Consider the following 18,930-nt stretch of genomic DNA (forward strand, 5'->3'; position numbering starts at 1 on the left):
CTCCCTTGCTGCAGTTTAAGCCCATTGCTTCTTGCTCTATCGTTAGAGGCTAAGGTGAACAAGTTTTCTCCCTCCTCCTGATGACACCCTTTTAGATACCTGAAAACTGCTATCAGGTCCCCTCTCAGTCTTCTCTTTTCCAAACTAAACAAACCTAATTCCTTCAGCCTTCCTTCATAGGTCATGTTCTCAAGACCTTTAATCATTCTTGTTGCTCTTCTCTGGACCCTCTCCAATTTCTCCACATCTTTCTTGAAATCCGGTGCCCAGAACTGGACACAATACTCCAGTTGAGGCCTAACCAGCGCAGAGTAAAGCGGAAGAATGACTTCTCGTGTCTTGTTTACAACACACTTGTTAATGCATCCCAGAATCACGTTTGCTTTTTTTGCAACAGTATCACACCGTTGACTCATACTTAGCTTGTGGTTCACTATGACCCCTAGATCCCTTTCTGCCATACTCCTTCCTAGACAGTCTCTTCCCATTCTGTATGTGTGAAACTGATTGTTCCTTCCTAAGTGGAGCACTTTACATTTGTCTGTATTAACATATAACATATGTCCTTTATTTGTCCATTGATGCACCTCTCTGTGATACTAACAATACTGTTGCCTTCAGAACGATGCTGTCTGGTAACCACGCAGAAGTGTCTCCTATAAACAACCAAACAGTGCATCTGGGATCTTCCATGCCTCCACGCTAGTCATGTTGTTGATTCTAGGACTGGACAACTGCTCACTAGTGAAATGGCCATGTTATCTCTACTGCAGAAAGTAATGAATGGCATGTAAACGCAGGACATTTTCAAACTCTGGTGCCGCAGTGAGGTTCCTTAATTTCTATTTAGGCCTCTATGTAAAGCCGTTATAGAGCTCCTGGTACCATAGTACCTCTGTGCCTCACAATCCTTAAGTGTATTCCTCCTCACAAAACCCCCGCGAGGTAGGGCAATGCTGTTATCTGTACTGTACAGAGAGGGAGTTCAGACTACGACATGCCCGAGGTCACAGACAGTCTGTGGTGGAGAAGGGAACTGACCCCAGGTCTCTTGAGTCCTACTCTAGCATTTAAGCACTGAACCACCCTAAAAGTGCCCTGATGTTCAGAGATGCAGAGCCCACACAGCTCCACTGACATCACTACATAGGTCCTACAGGAACAAGTGTATTGCTGTTATCTCTATGAGTGGCCTGGGGATCTGTATGTAACTCTGATAGGAACTTGCTGTGGACATTGCTAAAATATTCCTGATATAAATATATGGATCATTCTTAGCATGGAGCCTGATCCAGCCAGACAGTGATACCTCTTGAGGGGTACTAGGCATGCTGCCTCCCTGCAGGATCAGGCCTTTTTAGTTACCTGTGGAGAAAATCAGGAAAGTTTCTGTCTTTGCAAATTTTCCATCAGCATCAAAAAAGTGGTTGGGGTTAAACTCATTCGGTGTCTCACATGGAATTAACAGCATCGAGGTGAGCAAAGGAATCATGGTTGTTCGTCCCTGGGATACAAACACACTGCTCATTAGCAGGTGTCAAACTCACAAACTCCGGTTATCTTTGCACATTCAACAAAATAACAACCCCCCACCCACAAACAAACTCTACCAGGCTGCAGGCAAATCTTTACCATTGAATGAAAAGCTTCTGGAGACGAGGACTGGAAGACATGAAGACTCACCCTTGCTTTAGTGGCAAAAATATTCTGCTCCACTGTGAAGCTTTCTAATTCGCTGGGGTTATTGATATTACTGCGTTATCATCAGTTGTATTATTCTTATTTATTACCAATCATGGTCCAGGATCCCACTGTACAAACACTGAGCTAAAGGATGGTTCCTGCCCCCAAAGACCTTACAATCAAAGCATAAGACAAGACACAGGCAGACAGGGGAACACTAGGAAACAAAGAGACAACATTGGTCAGCATGGTAGGCCATGGAGCAGTCTCAACACATCAGTTGCCTAAAGCTGTCAAGTTTTTTGTAAGCATCACAGCAAAGGAGCATTTTAATGAGGGATCTGAAGGAGGACAATGATGTAGCCTTGTGGATGTTTATGGAGAGCCCCTCCAAAGCTCGAAGGGCATTAGACAAATGACAAAAGGGGAGGGAAGAAAGGAGTGCTCATTTAGCACAAAATCAGGATGTTGAGAACAAAATTAATCAGACACGAAAGAACACAAAGAGAAGAAATTATTTAATTGCTCACACGCTAACGCTAGGAGTCTGCTTAATAAACAAGACAAACTGAAACTGCTATTACATTTTGAAGGCTCTGTTTCTGTGATCTTTGCAGAGTCCTTTCCCCAAGCAACCTTCAGCTGTGCCCAGCACTGGCACATTATCTTTATCATGTGGCCTGATCCGACAATTACTTCTCTTTAAGGGCAGCAAAGCAAGGAACCTGCTGCTCATCCCATCTGCAGGCTCCACAGACTTCTTCATTGGACTTCCTGATTCACTGTTCAAGTGGCATTCTTGGGTGTCCTCAGCACTCATGCCCCCAAACACACACTCTACTTCTGAAATGTATGTGCAGGCAGCGAAATCCCGCATCCCACAAGGGCCAGAGAAGGAAAGATCCTCCCAAGGAGGCAATCACGGTGATGGGTGGCAATATAAAATTCTAAAAGGATGAGAATGGCTTTCATGCACTCAGATATAGGGATATATTTGCATATGATTGGTGCTGAGAGAGCAGCAACTAAAGCAACACAGGACAGATCTCGTAGGTATGTCAAGACCTAATATCAGACTTTCCTTTAAAAGCAAAGGTACAAAGGTGTGAAAGATTAAAACCGAAGAGTGGCTCACTCAGAAACTCTGGCTATTTCAGCATCAGCAGGATGAGCCATTGCAAGGATGTGGAAGTCATCTCAGTTCCAGCCATGAGGAGGTCAAGCATGGATGCCAGCACGTTTGCATCACGAAAAAGAGGTTTGTTTTAGTCTCCTTTAAAATAAAAACAACAGACGTTAGAGTAAAAAGGCCAAAAATGATACAGCAGTGGAGCACTTGCTTTTACTTTGGCCAGTCAGAACTAGAACCATATGAGATGGGAAATGGCACCTAGTCGGCCATGTTTTACAGGTCTCTCCAAGGGCCCTGGGTTTATGAGCCAAAGGTCACCTATGAAAGCCAGTGGAAAATATTAAAGACATAGGTAAAAGGTCAGAACTCACATAAATAATACATGTGTGTGTGTGTATAGACTGATCTACCCTCACCTGGATAAAACTAGAAACCTGTGTGTTATAGGCCCTGCACTGCTACCAGCTAAAGGAGTTTCTTGTTTAGCTCAAGCAGCTTAGGGACTATGTGATTTTTGGATCAGGAGGACCTGTGTTTTATTTATGTTGCACCTATGAAGTTCCGAGTGGGCAGCATAGTTATATTGTGAAGTTCTTAAAGGTGGCCACAGATGTTTTGGTTCTGCTGATCTTTGCTCTACATTTCTGGACTGTAATTGTGGGTTTTACCCCTTGTTGTAGTCTCATGAAATCATTATTTGCTGGTGAAAGCGCTAAGAGAAATGGTATGTTCTCATGAGCAGTGTAATAGGGCACTTTCATCTCTGTGCAAAGTGTAAACTGATCTCTATTCTAGTGTCCTTAGGGAAGTATGTGATGGTCTTTAATGCATGGAAAGAATGAGATACTTTGTCTCTGCCACTCCAGTAATAAAGGGTACCACCTGAGGACAAGTTTTGCACAATTATGTCACATGGCATAGTAAATTCTTTGGGTCGAATTATCCAATTTCTTGCTTTTACTGCAGGGCCAAATTTTAACAGCTTGCAAAGATGTCTGCTGGATGTGAAAGATGTTTAGGTAGTGTAATTATTTTCATATATAACTTAGTAGGACATACTTTTTAGATAAACTACCCTCTGCATCTGCATATCACATTTTAACGGAGCTGTAAAATACCTATTGTTTAATCACTAAGGCACCGATGTAGCTCCTTACATTGTTTTCATGATATCTTGTCCACATGTCTTGATGTATTTCCTAAAGACCACACATCCCTCTTCTGCGTATCATCTTGTGGGGTTGAAAAGACATCTAAGGAATGGTAGAAATTAAATAACTAAAAGCAAAACAAGATCAAAAGAGAAATTAGATGTGCTAATTATATTGCAAAACTAAAGTGTTCTGAGAGAGAAGTCATCCATACGGCCATCAAAATGACACATTACTGAAGTTTTGTCCTTTTCGGTAACTCAAGCTTTCCATGTATAAAGTGTCTCTTATTAAAGAATCTCTAGAGAAATGAATGGAGCTTATCAGACTCGTCTAGACATAGACTATAAACATTAATTAAAAAAATACAATTAAGGGAAAGTCACAGAGAAACTGGTGAAACAATGAAATTACATTTTAAAAGAGGTAATAAAACAAAATCATAAAGCATCACACTTAAGGGGGAAACCCCCACAAAAAATCTTAAGAGCCAAATGTTGTTTTAAAGTTGTTAGATCATCATTTTTAGCTTTCCCATGAATTATAAATCAATCACACTCAATTACTCAGCAACATTAAATTTCACATCACAATAAACGGTTTCAGTTTATACACCACATTGCTATGTTATTATAAACCAGACTCCAAATAAAAATCACAAATCTCTCGGTCCACCTTTTGCTAACTGGTTATAATTTTTGCTGTTTGCTGCAGAATCCAAGCCAGCAGTAAACAAAAAACAAATCCAACAAAAATGAAAGTTTTTACTCTCTTTTGCTGCAGCAAACTTACACACATAGAATAATCAGGAGTGCTAATGCACTGTCATAACAGCCATTTAGAAGACGGTCTCCACACTAACACAGCAAAGATGTGAACTGTTTCTTCTAGTCTTCATACCAAAGTATTAAACTTAAACTTAATATTAGCTCCTTGACTGTGATTGAAAGTTTAGTTAAATCCAGATGGAATGCACTTTTTGTGCCGCCAAAGTTACAGGCAATGGAAGCACCCACCGCAGGGTGTATTATGGAGTAATATAACCTGCATTCACTACTCTGAGACCTTTATCAGGATCTTAAAGGTGACCAACAGATTCAAAATGCCAAATCCCAATAACATGTGCCAAATTGCCCCCATAGCGAGGCTAAGAAAATTAATTACTTTTGGGCACTCGCACAATATTCAGCAACAAGTAAATCTTCCTATTTAGAAACAGGTCAACCATTCAATAGTTTTACTAGTATGTTTTAAAAAGGAAAAACTCTGATCGCCACTTTGTGGCCTCTCTCTTCTGTCTCAGACTGTAATGCCTCTTGCCCAGCGCTTAGAGCATTCTCCATCGGCACTTAACAAATAAGAGTAGCCATACTAATAAAAAGAAAAGTTTGGCAGAATCCCACACAAGACTCCCACCAAAGTGCTATGCTCTCTTTGAGAAACAAAGGGCAGGAAACTTTTTCTAGGATTGCTGGAAAATGCTGAAGGAAGGACAAGGCCCAAGTTAAGATCCTAACCAGGGCCAGCTCCAGGCACCAGCCAACCAAGCACGTGCTTGGGGTGGCACCTTGTAAGGGGTGGCCAATCTTCGGGTGGCGGAGTAGTGCTGGGGTGTTTTTTTTTGGTTCGGTGAGGTTGTGCTCAAGGTTTTTTGCTTGTTTGTTTTGGCTGGGTGGCGCTGGGGGGTTGTTTGTTTCTGTGGGGGGGGGGCGGCACTGGGGGGGTGTTTTGGCAGGGCGGTGCGGTGCTCAGGGGTGTGTGTTTCAGCAGGGCAGGGCAGTGCTTGGGGGGGTTGTTACAGCATGGCGGGGCGGCACTTGGGGGGGTTGTTTTGGTGAGGCAGCGTGGTGCTTGGGGGGGTTGTTACAGTGTGGTGGGGTGGCACTAGGGGGGTTGTTTCGGCAGGGCAGCGCTGCACTCGGGAGGGGATGTTTTGACGGAGCAGTGTGGTATGGCGGCACTTGGGGGGTTGTTTCAGTGGGGTGGGGCAGCACTCAGGGGGGTGTTTTAGAGGGGCAGCGCGACGTGGCACTCGGGGAGGTTGTTACGGCAGGGCAGCGCTGCACTCGGGAGGGGATGTTTTAACGGGGCAGAGTGGCATGGTAGCACTTGGGGGGGTTATTTCAGTGGGACGAGGAGGTGCTTGGGGGGTGTTTCAGTGGGGCAGCGTGGCGTGGCACTTGGGGAGGTTGTTACGGCGGAGTGGTGCTTTTTTTTTTTTTTTTGCTTAGGGCGGCAAAAAAGTTAGAGCCGGCCCTGATCCTAACCCTACAATCCTATCTGTGTTTCTGGATTCCATTCACTTGGAGAAAAGTTGGAATCACTGGAAAATGTTTGGTTCTTTTTTTCAGATTAGATGCATGTGGGTCCTTATCCTACAATTGGATCGGTGTGTGGATTCCATTGACAATGATCTTATTTTAAAACAAACAAAAGCATAAACATACTCATCATTCAACAGCTGGACAACACAGTGGTCTGTACAGCAGCGCTGTAAATCAACATGAAACTACGGAGACTAGAAATAAGGCATAAAGCTTTGAGAGTGAGAGTAATTAACCATTAGAACAATTTACCAAGTTTTGCGGTGGAGTTTCTATCCCAGACAATTTTTAAATCAAGTTTGGATGTCTCTTCTCAAAGATCTGCTCTAAGAATTATCTGGGGGAAGTTCTACGATCTGTTTTATACAGAAGATGCGATTAGATGATCACAATGGTCCCTTCTGGCTTTGGAATGTATGAATCTATGAGACATTTAATCAACAAATTCCCACTTTAACTTTGAAGATTTTGTCATCATCATAAGAAAATGAAACTCTTCGAGAAATCTTCCTTCTATCCATTTATTTTAATCTATTCCGAGATCCTGCATGTTTGATAGGGTGAATCTAGGTCATTCTCCCAGGTCTCCAAAAGAAAAGGATACACTTCCAGGAAGGATCCCATGTAATGCACTTAGCAGGACTTCTACAATAATATTTATAACATAGTCAAGTTAGCTGAATAGTTTTACGCAAGAAATTCATTACAGTAAGATCCTTGGGAAATAAGTTGAGAGTTATAAAGAGGTGTTGTACCAATGATAGCAGTTTTTATGCTTTTATTATAGGTGGAGCTGGTAGTGCTGCTGATAGTGAAGATTGACACCTGACACTTTTCATTCTAAGGCCCTCTTTTCAGTTGCTTATAACTTTGCTTCAGGCTGAAGTTTTCCTTGCTGCATGACTGCTTCTGGCTGAATTTTTCTGGGGAAGTTTCAGATACAACAGTTCAGATGTTTCAGAGAACGAGATAAGGGGAAAATATGTTGTTTTGTCATGTTAAAAAAAACAAAACCTTACAACTGTTTGAGAAATTCTAGCAGCTCCATGTTTTAGGAAACAGACTTGACAGGAGAGCTGCCCTTCTAGCAAGGATGTGCCTTTTGCTGCCCCCATGAAAATAGCCCCAGATTTGGCCTACACCAGCCCCTCTAACATACTCCAGCCCCTCATAGCTCCTACATACGTCCTACAAACCAAGCAAACACTGGAAAATCTACCTTAGCTGCCTCCATACGCCCACTCATGTCCTGACATATCCAGATACAGTAGAACCTCAGAGTTACGAACCCCTCGGGCATGTTCGTAAAACATTGTAGTTGTTCTTTCAAAAGTTTACAGCTGAACATTGATTTAATACAGCTTTGAAACTTGACTATGCAGAAGAAAAATGCTGCTTTTACCCACCTTAATTTAAATGAAACAAGAATAGAAACAGGTTTCCTCACTTTGTCAATTTTTCTTAAAACTCCCCCTCCCTTTTTTAGAAGTTTACGTTTAACACAGCACTGTACTGTATTTGCTTTTTTTTGTGGGGGGAGGGTCTTTGTTGCTCCCTGATTGCGTACTTCAGATCCAAATGAGGTGTGAGGCCGACCACTCAGTTTGTAACTCTGAGGTTCTACTGTAGCACGATCCAGTGTTGGAACAGGCCAGGCCTAACAAGACAGTTACAATACGTATTACAACATGTGATCCTTTAGCAGGTTGGCGGGACAGCTATAGACTAAGGACTGCTGAATTAGCAGGGCTGCAGTACCTCAGACTATCACAAGAGGATAGAAGAGAGCCAAACCTATGCTGATTTATTCCAATAAAAGAGTTCAGTGTAAGCTTGGCTACCCTGATGTGAATGAATATAATTCAGCAATGACATACACTAAAGCAGGCCTAACAAATTAAATAACATTCTGAGTCCATATAAGGAAATCAATAACAATAATATTCTCTATTATTCAGCCATGATAAACTGAATTGCCCAGACCATCTAAACAGCGGAGTGGAGTGCATGTACATTAGAAAGCAATAAAATGTGGTATGCCTTAGGGGGAGAAAGGAGGGAAGGGGGAGAGAAAGGTTAATTTCCTCTCTGCATTAGGATTACTTTCTCTCTCGGGGAGAGTCTGGGAGGGGGAGAGAAAAGGAGGGGGGAAGGTGGATTTTCCTCTCTGTTTTAAGATTCAAGGAGTTTGAATCACAGTGATCTTCCAGGGTAACCCAGGGAGGGGAAATCTGGAAGAGGCAATGGTGAGAGAAAGGGTTTAGTTTCCTTGTGTTAAGATCCAGAGGGTCTGGGTCTTGGGGGTCCCCGGGCAAGGTTTTGGGGGGACCAGAGTGTACCAGGCACTGGAATTCCCGGTTGGTGGCAGCGCTACAGGTTCTAAGCTGGTAACTGAGCTTAGAGGAATTCATGCTGGTACCCCATCTTTTGGGCATTAAGGTTCAGAGTGGGGAATTATACCATGACAAGCTTATTTGGTGAAAATAAAATTGCAGCTGATGCCTCACCTACTGCACAGTGTGTGGTTTTGTAAACTTCCACAGTGAAATCCTTCAGCTCCTTTATGGGGATCTTCTATTTCACATCAGTTATTTGTTAGTGCCTTAAAAGCCTTCTGGCACTGCAGCTGTCACATTGCTTCTAAAACACAACAAGCCCTACATAAAATGTGTTACATGAACTGTCATGGAAAGGAAATGCCACGTGTGAAAAGTGTCTGTCTGTGAAAGCACGAGCATTCAGATACAGCGATGTGCATCAACTGACACAATAATTGGAAAACCAGCAACTGACGAAGAGCCCAGTTCTGACACCTTTTCTCCTGCTGAGTAGTCCCTTACTACATAAGTAGCTGCATACATGGCTGAAGGACAGATGACACAGTAAAGCACTTCACCACCATAGCAGAATTGGGCCTGTAGGTCCTGATTCTGCAAAAGACTCAGACATGTACTTAACTTTAAGCACAAATAGTCCTGTTGATATAGGACAACTCATGTGCTTAAAGTTAAGCATGTGTGCAAGTCTTGGTAGGACTGGGGCCTCAAAGATTACCAAGACATTTTCAAACCTTTAAAAACTTATTACACTTTTTAAAATCACATTTTGGTCCTGCTTAGTCCCTTTTGAATTGCAGCAAGTGATAGAATTTTAAATCAGCAAATGTTTATACACCTCTACCCCGATATAATATGACTCGATATAACACGAATTCGGATATAACATGGTAAAGCAATGCTCCAGGGGGCGGGGCTTCGCACTCCGGCGGATCAAAGCAAGTTCGATATAACGTGGTCTCACCTATAATGTAAGATTTTTTGGCTCCCGAGGACAGCATTCTATCGGGTAGAGGTGTATTTCAAGTAAGATACATTGAAAATAAATTAATTATCTGACCTCCCTTAGTGATTCATCGGGCCTTTTCATATCCAGCAACTGCAGGCTACCAATGATCAAAAGAGGAGGGGAACCAGGAGGCAAATTTAAAGCTAGTTGAAAAATAGGCTGCAGCGAATGAAAGCAGCACACCCAGCAGACAAATAATAAAGGTAGAGCCATTAGAAGACCAATGATTAGCTGCTGCTTAGCTTTGGTGAGCAACGGGAAAAGCTGCTTGAACAGTTCTTAGAAAGTGGTCATTGATGTCAGGTTTTTGCACACTATCTTAAAGTCGGAATTTAACTCATCTTCTCTTCACACACTGAGATCCTGTGCTAACTTAGCAGGTTGCAAAAAGTAGTCTGAACACAACTAAAAGAGACTTAAAACTACAAACTCGCAGAATGGAGAGATGGGAAAGGCCTACTTCATTCCCAGAGACTAGTGCAGAATTGTTCTGTCTGCTCTCCAAGGTAGTAAATTGTCCAACATCTGTGGTTCTACTTCTTCCCCCATAGACTCTCGCACAGTCTAAATAGCTTTACTGTAAGGAGATATTTCCTGATGGGGGTCTGAAGTTTTCCTTAAAAACAATGAAGAGTCCTTGTGGCACCTTAGAGACTAACTAATTTATTTGGGCATAAGCTTTCGTGGGCCCAAATCAATTTGTTAGTCTCTAAGGTGCCACAAGGACTCCTCATTGTTTTTGCTGATACAGACTAACACGGCTACCACTCTATAAAGTTTTCCTTGCTCATTTTCATCCCATCACATCTAATTGGTCTTTTCCTGAACCATAAACAATTCTTCCTCTTCCTTAACATGAATTCACCTCTACACACTGTCCTCCATAGATTCTACACATGCTTTGCAAACATTAGCCCCGCAACAGCCCTGAGAGGTAGGTAAGCATTATTTGTTGCATTACACACAGTAAGAGGCTGAGGGTATGTCTATACTGCAGTTAGACTCCCATGGCTGGCCTGTGGCAGCTGCCTCTGGCTCTTGGGACTCAGGCTAAGGGGCTGTTTAATTGCCATGTAGGTATTTGGACTTAGGCTGGAGCCTGAATTCTGGGATCCCATGAAGTGTGAGGGTCATCAGGTCTGAAGAAGAATCCTGTGTAAGTTCAAAAACTTGTCTCTCTCACCAACAGAAGTTGGTCTAATAAAAGATATTACTTCACCCACCTGGTCTCTCTAAATTTTTTTTTAAAGGGATACTACCCTGTACCTATGCCCTACATTTTAAGTATGAATGGGAAAATACCATTTTTCACCTTCTGATGACTTTCTCCAGGAAAAATATTTTGCATCACCGTTATGACGTAATGAAACGGTGTCAGTCTGGATGATATTTTGGGATGGTTCCAAGGTCCTGCAAGCTTCGCTTTTGCATCATGGGACTTTTCCTTAACATCAGGACCATCCCACACAAATCAGGAAGGCTGGTGACAAGTAGCGTGGGAACTCAATGCTTTGACACAACTCCCATTGAACTGATTCAACTCCTGCTCTTTGTCAAACATGTAGCCATTTTTGACAGACACTTTGCAATCCACAAACAAAACACAATAAGTGCAAGTCTTAGTAATTGTCATTTTACAGCATTAGAGTTGCTAAGTGCAGTAGGTTGAGAAATGCCCAACCGTAGACTGAAAACCTATTTCTAATTATTAAATGGAAAGGACTAATGGAACAATCAGATTAACTAACCAATAGTCACCCATCTGTGAACCTATTACCCTCCCTGCCTTCTCCATTAGCTACATGCACTGGGAGGAAAGACGGGTCACTACACACAGGGGAAAATAACCCATGAAAAAGACAAAGCTGAGCAAAGATCAGAAGATCTCCCTCAACTGGCGTTAAATACACTTTCACGTAGGGATTTAAGTTAAATATTAAAGCAGAAAAAATTAAACTTTACCTGGAAGTCAATGACCCTCATGAAAAATTAAACACTGGCAATTACTTCAGAGCCAGGCCATTGACAGAGATGCTGGGAATGTCAAAGACGGAGAGGCACAGAAAGAGGAGTCTGCCAGACACGCTGGATCAAATCGAGCCCAGGCCAGTAGTGACGGAAAGTCATTGTCATCATTCCATGGCTTGAGTGTGGAGATCAGTTTCTTTTGGCAGTAATTGTCTCAGCAGGGCTGATAGGCCAACATAAACTTATCTACTTTCTCTTGCACCTTGGGATGTTCCCTCCAGGTCAGAGTTAGGGACATGGTCCATTGGCAGGGATGCTTGCACTATTGCATTTTGCACTGTATCATGTGGATAAATCAGTCTTCAGTAGCATTCCTCTGGCACTTTTCAGGAGCACTGAATCCACAACATGTAAAATACTCACAAACAATAAACCAGACAAGGCAGGACATGACAGTTCAGATGAGCAGGCATTTTAGTGGCATGGCTGATGTTCCCTAGACACTCAGATGAGTCCACGGAGTACACAATAGAATTCTGGCTGGGGGTCTTTGTTTTCGCCACGTGTGCAGCATTTTGCAAGAATTGAATTTCACATGAAGAGGAAAATAAACTGGGGGAAAGGATCCCTCATTTGAAATCAAGCTCTTCTTCATCTCTTTTTAGGACATATAATTTGTATCGATTTCTTTAAGGTGAGAACAAAGAATGTATACAGGGGAAAGTAACATTTCATTCCTTTCCCCAATAGACCTGCTCAGCTTCTTCCAATCTGACGCTGCTCTGAGCAGATGTGTCATTACTTTAGAAGCCCGGGTTTCAAAAGTGCTCTTCTCATTTTGTACTCCTGCCAAAGGCTTCCGAATCCCTTCCTAATCCTGATGCTGATATGCTCCTTCTGTCATTGCCCCACCAATTCTCTGAGCCATTCCCACTTGTGGGGCATTTTGAGCATGAATCAGTCTATGCAGTTAAAAAAAAACAACTCATCCCGCCCATCTGCCATGCCCCTAAACCTCAATCCCAATCTCTATCTGGAGTTTAATTATGAATAAATACCACATATGGAACACAAACATCTTTTCTCTTTTTTCTTTCGGTCTGGAGATTTCTACTCCAGTGAATCCTTTCTAAATTCCATCGCCTCCCTATACTGATCTTGTCTCTGCATCCATGCCTGTTAAGCAGTCTTCTCCCTGTTGCATTGTATTACCTCTGTAGGAAGCTCTTTGGGGCAAGGATATGGGTGGTGGGTATCATAGGCTGGGGGAGGCTGAGTCTTCCCAAACAGCCCAGCATGGCCCCATCCATGCGCCACCCACCTGATGCTCCGGGGCTAGGGTTGGGAGAGCTGGGACTGTGCCACTTACCCAGTGCTATGGGGCTGGGGTTGGGGGGCAATGCAGCCGTACCACCAGCCCAGAGCTTGGGCTGCCTGCCCAGGGCTCCAGGACTGGGGGCGCTTGGGCTGCCTGGGGCTAGGGTGGGGAGGCTGGCGGCTGTAGTGGGGGTGCTCTGGGATCTGGAGGGGGGGTGGAAAAGGAGGGGGAGGGGAAGGGCTGTGGGCATAAGGGAAAGGGCAGGGGACTAGCCTCCCCCCAAGGGCCAGTTCACCTGCTGCCCATGGGCAGGGAGAGTGGTTTACCAGTAAGCTTGGCTGCCATTTATGGAATTATAAAAACAACACTATTTCTAGAATTTGTCCTCCAAAGATTTCAAATCATGTTACAAATATCAATTCATCCTCTAGACCTCCCCAGGAGGCAGGTGGCTGTTACCTGCCTTTCACAGAGGACTGGGGAAGTTGAGACAGACAGATTTACATCCAACACACACAAGAAAGCACAGGCAGAGTCAGGAATAGCACTCGGGCCTCCTACCCCCACAGTCCCAGGCTGTTCTATAGCTGAGTTACCAGATCTGCACTCAAAAATCCAGCACTCCCTCACTGCTGGAAGGACGCTGTGTTTGCCTTGCTGTGCTAGCTTACAAGGTGGTAGAGACAACGGTGTCGGGCCTAAAGGCAAGGTAAGCACTTGGTTTTAGGGGGCCCTGTGCAAACTGGGACATACAACACTCTTCTCCCCACTTGTGACTGGGCTTCCCAGTTTCCCCATGCCCCTGCTAAGTGAACTCAAGGCCATGGAGGTGTACAGATAGGAGCTTGTACTCCAGGGAGGTAATAAGTGAAGCAGGAAATGGGGCAAGTCAGTGTAGTACTAGTGTCAAACTGCAGAGAGACAAGGAAGGAGCTGAGGGGGGCAGGGAGAGTTGAAAGCCAATGTGATGTGGGTGGTCTATTGGAACTTCTAATGCACTATCAGCTGTTTGGTGGTTGGGCTCCGTGCCCCTGGCAGCCGCCACAGCTTATAAGTTTCCAAATAAAACGTTCAAGACCATTTACGATTATTTTTCTTTCAAACTATGTTTTGAATGTTATTTTGAATGGCTCATTGAACAGCATGAGCACCGTGGCACCTTCTCTTGGAACCTCAGTTAACACCTGCCATCAGCTGGGACTCAAATGAGCACAGAAAAGCGGATTTGTCACCCTTAATTTACCTCATTGTAGCTAGAGTGGGGCCCAGCCCAGAATTTTGGATTCCTCAAAGAAGTTCTAGTCCATCTCTTAGGTAGCTACTACAGCACACACAGCGCCAAACTACTTTCAGTTTTGGAAATTAGTAGATGCATTCTAATCTTTAAACTTTAAAAAAGCAATGACTTCTTGCTAATAGGCTAGAATTGATGCCACTTAGTTTAGACTGTTCTCCACAAATAGGGCTCAGGGACATGAGTTATTATTGGGAGGGTTTGATGGGGTTTTTAGTTTTGATTTTGCCAATGGTTAACTACAAGAAAGTTGAAGCTTAAGGGCCAGAGTTGCATACCAGTTCTCCAGTTTCCTTGTAATGCTTTCCAGAACAAATCCATCGTTTTCTTTAGCATAATCTCTCTCTGATGCCCTTGGGTCAGCTCAGCCTTGATGAATGCTAGCACATCATTCTTCATGTAAACATTAAGTGCTCTCTAGTGAGGAGGATGTTATTGGCTCCATTGTACAGATGGGGATTTTCAGAAAGAAAGGTGAAGTGACTAGTCCAAGACCACACAAGTCAGGATTAGAACTCAGGACACCTTCCAATAGACACTCTACAGAATTAGGTTGCATTGTAAAATCACCAACTGGGACTGATGTCCCAGGGGATAATAAAATAAGCTAAGCTGTCATGAATAGATACATTTTTCCAAATGGGAAGAAAGTAAAACATGACCTGGAGTCTTTAGACTATTCCATGCGTCAATGTCCCTGAAACTGGCCAGATTATATGACGATGAGAACTTCACAGAAGGGAGAAATGTTTCCCCTTTTTATCTCAGAAAGATTAATTTTTAATCAATGACTTCAAGTTAAACTGTATCAAGTTTTGAAGTCCAAATAAACAGTGTGTACAATTACCAAGTCCAAAGCAAGCAAACAAAGGGCTTATCTGCTTTTCCATAGAATCCTAACAATTTCCAAAATTTCTCCCCTCTCCAGTGTGCTTTCAGGTCCTGCCAGAGCCTTCAGGAAACAGGTACTATATCAAACAATGTTTGCTTCATAAAACGTTAGCTTGCAAAAACTGAAATTGTCATAAAATGCACGGTAAAAAAATTGTGTATTAATAATGCTTGCTCATTTTGTAAGCTTCACAAAATTCAGAAACGTTTCAGAATTTTTCCATGGAATTTTGCAAGTTGCATCACCATTACCATTTTTTCTGAATTGGTCAAAATAGAAAAAGTGAAAATTTTGCCTGTGAAGAATAGCCTTTTGCCATTATACCAATGGTGAACATTTTGACACAAACATAGCAACTTCTTTAAAAGGGGATGAAATGTGGGACATTTTCACCAGGAATTCGGATCTCTTTTCACTGCTCTAGAACCCTTAAGTCAGGAGATGATGGGAAACAAAGCTAGAAACAATCATTTTGTACCGTACACAGTATAGTTTTAAGCATATGATGAGGTAAACCTAGCTGTCAGAATAAAGTCTTACAAGTCATTGTTAAAGCGTTTGCACATTTTATAATGCAGAGTTATTTTATAATCACCATGAAATATTCTAAGCAGAAGTTACTGGGTCATTTTCACATTTCTTGAGTGATGGTCGCTCACAACCAGAGCGGTACAAAACTTAGCCTGAATATTACCCCAAATCCATGAGTCACCAGGTGTCACTCCCACATCACTACTGAATTATTCAACAGCGGACACAAGACGTGTGTCTTAGGCCTGGTCTACACTATGCGTTTAAACCGATTTTAGCAGCGTTAAACCGATTAAACGCCGCACCCGTCCACACTACGAGGCCCTTTATATCGATATAAAGGGCTCTTTAAATTGGTTTCTGTACTCCTCCCCGATGAGAGGAGTAGCGCTAAAATTGGTATTACCATATCGGATTAGGGTTAGTGTGGCCACTCATCGACGGTATTGGCCTCCGGGCGGTATAGACTCATAGTCTCATAGACTCTAGGACTGGAAGTGACCTCGAGAGGTCATCGAGTCCAGTCCCCTGCCCTCATGGCAGGACCAAATACTGTCTAGACCATCCCTGATAGACATTTATCTAACCTACTCTTAAATATCTCCAGCGATGGAGATTCCACAACTTCCCTAGGCAATCTATTCCAGTGTTTAACTACCCTGACAGTTAGGAACTTTTTCCTAATGTCCAACCTAAATCTCCCTTGCTGCAGTTTAAGCCCATTGCTTCTTGTTCTGTCATTGGAGGCTAAGGTGAACAAGTTTTCTCCCTCCTCCTGATGACACCCTTTTAGATACCTGAAAATCCCACAGTGCACCACTGTGACCGCCCTGGACAGCAATCTGAACTCGGATGCACTGGCCAGGTAGACAGGAAAAGGCCCGCGAACTTTTGAATTTCATTTCCTGTTTGGCCAGCGTGGAGCTCTGATCAGCACAGGTGACCACGCAGAGCTCATCAGCACAGGTAACAATGCAGTCTCCTGAGAACTGAAAAAGAGCTCCGGCATGGACCGCACGGGAGGTACTGGATCTGATCGCTGTATGGGGAGAGGATTCAGTGCTAACAGAACTCCGTTCCAAAAGACGAAATGAAAAAATATTTGAAAAAATTTCCAAGGCCATGATGGGAAAAGGCCACACCAGGGACTCAGTGCAGTGCCGAGTGAAAGTTAAGGAGCTCAGACAAGCCTACCAGAAAACCAAAGAAGCAAACGGAAGGTCTGGGTCAGGGCCGAAAACATGCTGCTTCTATGCTGAGCTGCATGCAATTTTAGAGGGCTGCGCCACCACTACCCCACCCCTGTCCGTGGATTCCAAAGTGGGGGTTGTAATCCCAACCATGGCTGAGGATTCTGCGGAGGGGGAAGATGAGGAGGAGGAGGAGGAGGAAGAAGAAGAGGAGGACGACCTTGCAGAGAGCACACAGCACTCCGTTAGCCCCAACAGCCAGGAGCTTTTTGTGACCCAGACGGAATTAACCTCCCAGCCCTCCCAAGCCACTAGCCCAGACAGTGAAGCCATGGAAGAGACCTCTGGTGAGTGTACCTTTGTAAATATAAAACATGGTTTAAAAGCAAGCGTTTTTTAATGATTGATTTGCCATGAGGGCTTGAGATGCATTCGCGGCCAGTAAAGTTACTGGAAAAGTTTGTTAACATGTCTGGGGATGGAGCGGAAATCCTCCAGGGACATCTCCATGAAGCTCTCCTGGAGGTACTCCAAAAGCCTTTGCAGAAGGTTTCTGGGCAAGGCAGCCTTATTCCATCCACCATGGTAGGACACTTTACCACTCCATGCATGTAGCAAGTAATCGGGTATCATTGCATGACAAAGCATAGCTGCGTATGGTCCTGGTGATTGCTGGCATTCAAGAAACATCTGTTCTTTATCTCGCTGTGTTATCCTCAAGAGAGTGATATCGTTCATGGTAACCTGGTTGAAATTCAGGAATTTAAGTAAGGGGACAGAGATGGCCATTCCTGCTGGGCTGTTTGCCTGTTGCTTAAAAGAAATCCTTCCTTGCATGTAGCCAAGTGGGGGGAGGGAAGTAGCGTTGAGCTTTTTCACGTTTGGCTATCAGGGATCTTCCCTGCTACCAGCCATGTGGTGGGGGGAGGGGTAAAGCGATCATCCCACAGAATTGGAGGGGGTGTGTGGCTTCTGCTGCTGCATGTTAACAGGAAAGAAGCATCACTGAACGGGATTTGCTTGGTTTTTGGGAAAGGAGGGTACTATGTATATGAAGCCTGCAGAAGCCAAAAGACAATGGCTTACCATGGCCGCATGCAAGCTGAATTCTGATGCCCGGGCCTGCATCTGTGAGATCTATAACACCAGAGCCGCAGGCACTCAATATTAAGATGCAAAATGCGACCTTGTAGTGAAATCATATGTGCTCTGTAAGGTGAATAGTGTTGTTCACTGTGAAAGAGTATAAGCATTGTTCTGTAAAATGTATCTTTTTAAATACTTCTTTCCCTTTTTTCCCTCCCTCATGCAACTGCACAATTTTCAAGTCTCCCTACTCCATCCCGAAGGCTAGCTCAGATAAGGCAGAGGAAAAAAGACACGAGACGAAATGTTCTCGGAAATCATGGAAGTGACCCGCAATGAAAGAGCTCATCTGCATGAGTGGAAGAACTTGGTATCAAATTACAGGAAAGATGCCAGTGAACGTGAGGACAGGAGGGACGCTCGAGATGAGAGGTGACGCCAGAAAGATCAGAGCTGTAGGCAGGAAGATATGCGGTGGCGGGATGCAACGCTGGAGCTGCTGTGTGATCAAACTGATATCCTCCGATGTCTGGTGGAGCTTCAGGAAGAGCAGCGGGGTCACAGAGTGCCGCTGCAGCCCCTGTGTAACCACCCTCACCACTCACCATGTTCCATATCTTCCTCACCCAGACGTGTAAGAACGCGTGGGGGAAGGCTTCGTGCACCCGCCCACTCCACCCCCGGGGATAGCCCAACCAAAAGGCTGTCATTACATTGAAATGTTTTTAGTAGCTTTTTCCTTCCCTCCTATCCTCATCCCAAACCACACCCAGGATACCTTGTCATTTCTCTCCCTCTTTTTATAATGACTTTTTAATAAAGAATACATGATTTTTAAACGATAGTGACTTTATTTCCTTAAGCAAGCTGTAATCGAAGAGGGAGGGTGGGTTGCTTACAGGGAATGAGTCAATCGGGGGGGGGTTCATCAAGGGGAAACAAACACAACAGTTACACCGTACCCTGGCCTGTGATGAAACTCGTTTTCAAAGCTTCTCTGATGCGCACCGCTTCCT

Source organism: Gopherus evgoodei, chromosome 10 (assembly GCF_007399415.2).
Source record: "Gopherus evgoodei ecotype Sinaloan lineage chromosome 10, rGopEvg1_v1.p, whole genome shotgun sequence".
Classification (NCBI taxonomy): Eukaryota; Metazoa; Chordata; order Testudines; family Testudinidae; genus Gopherus; species Gopherus evgoodei.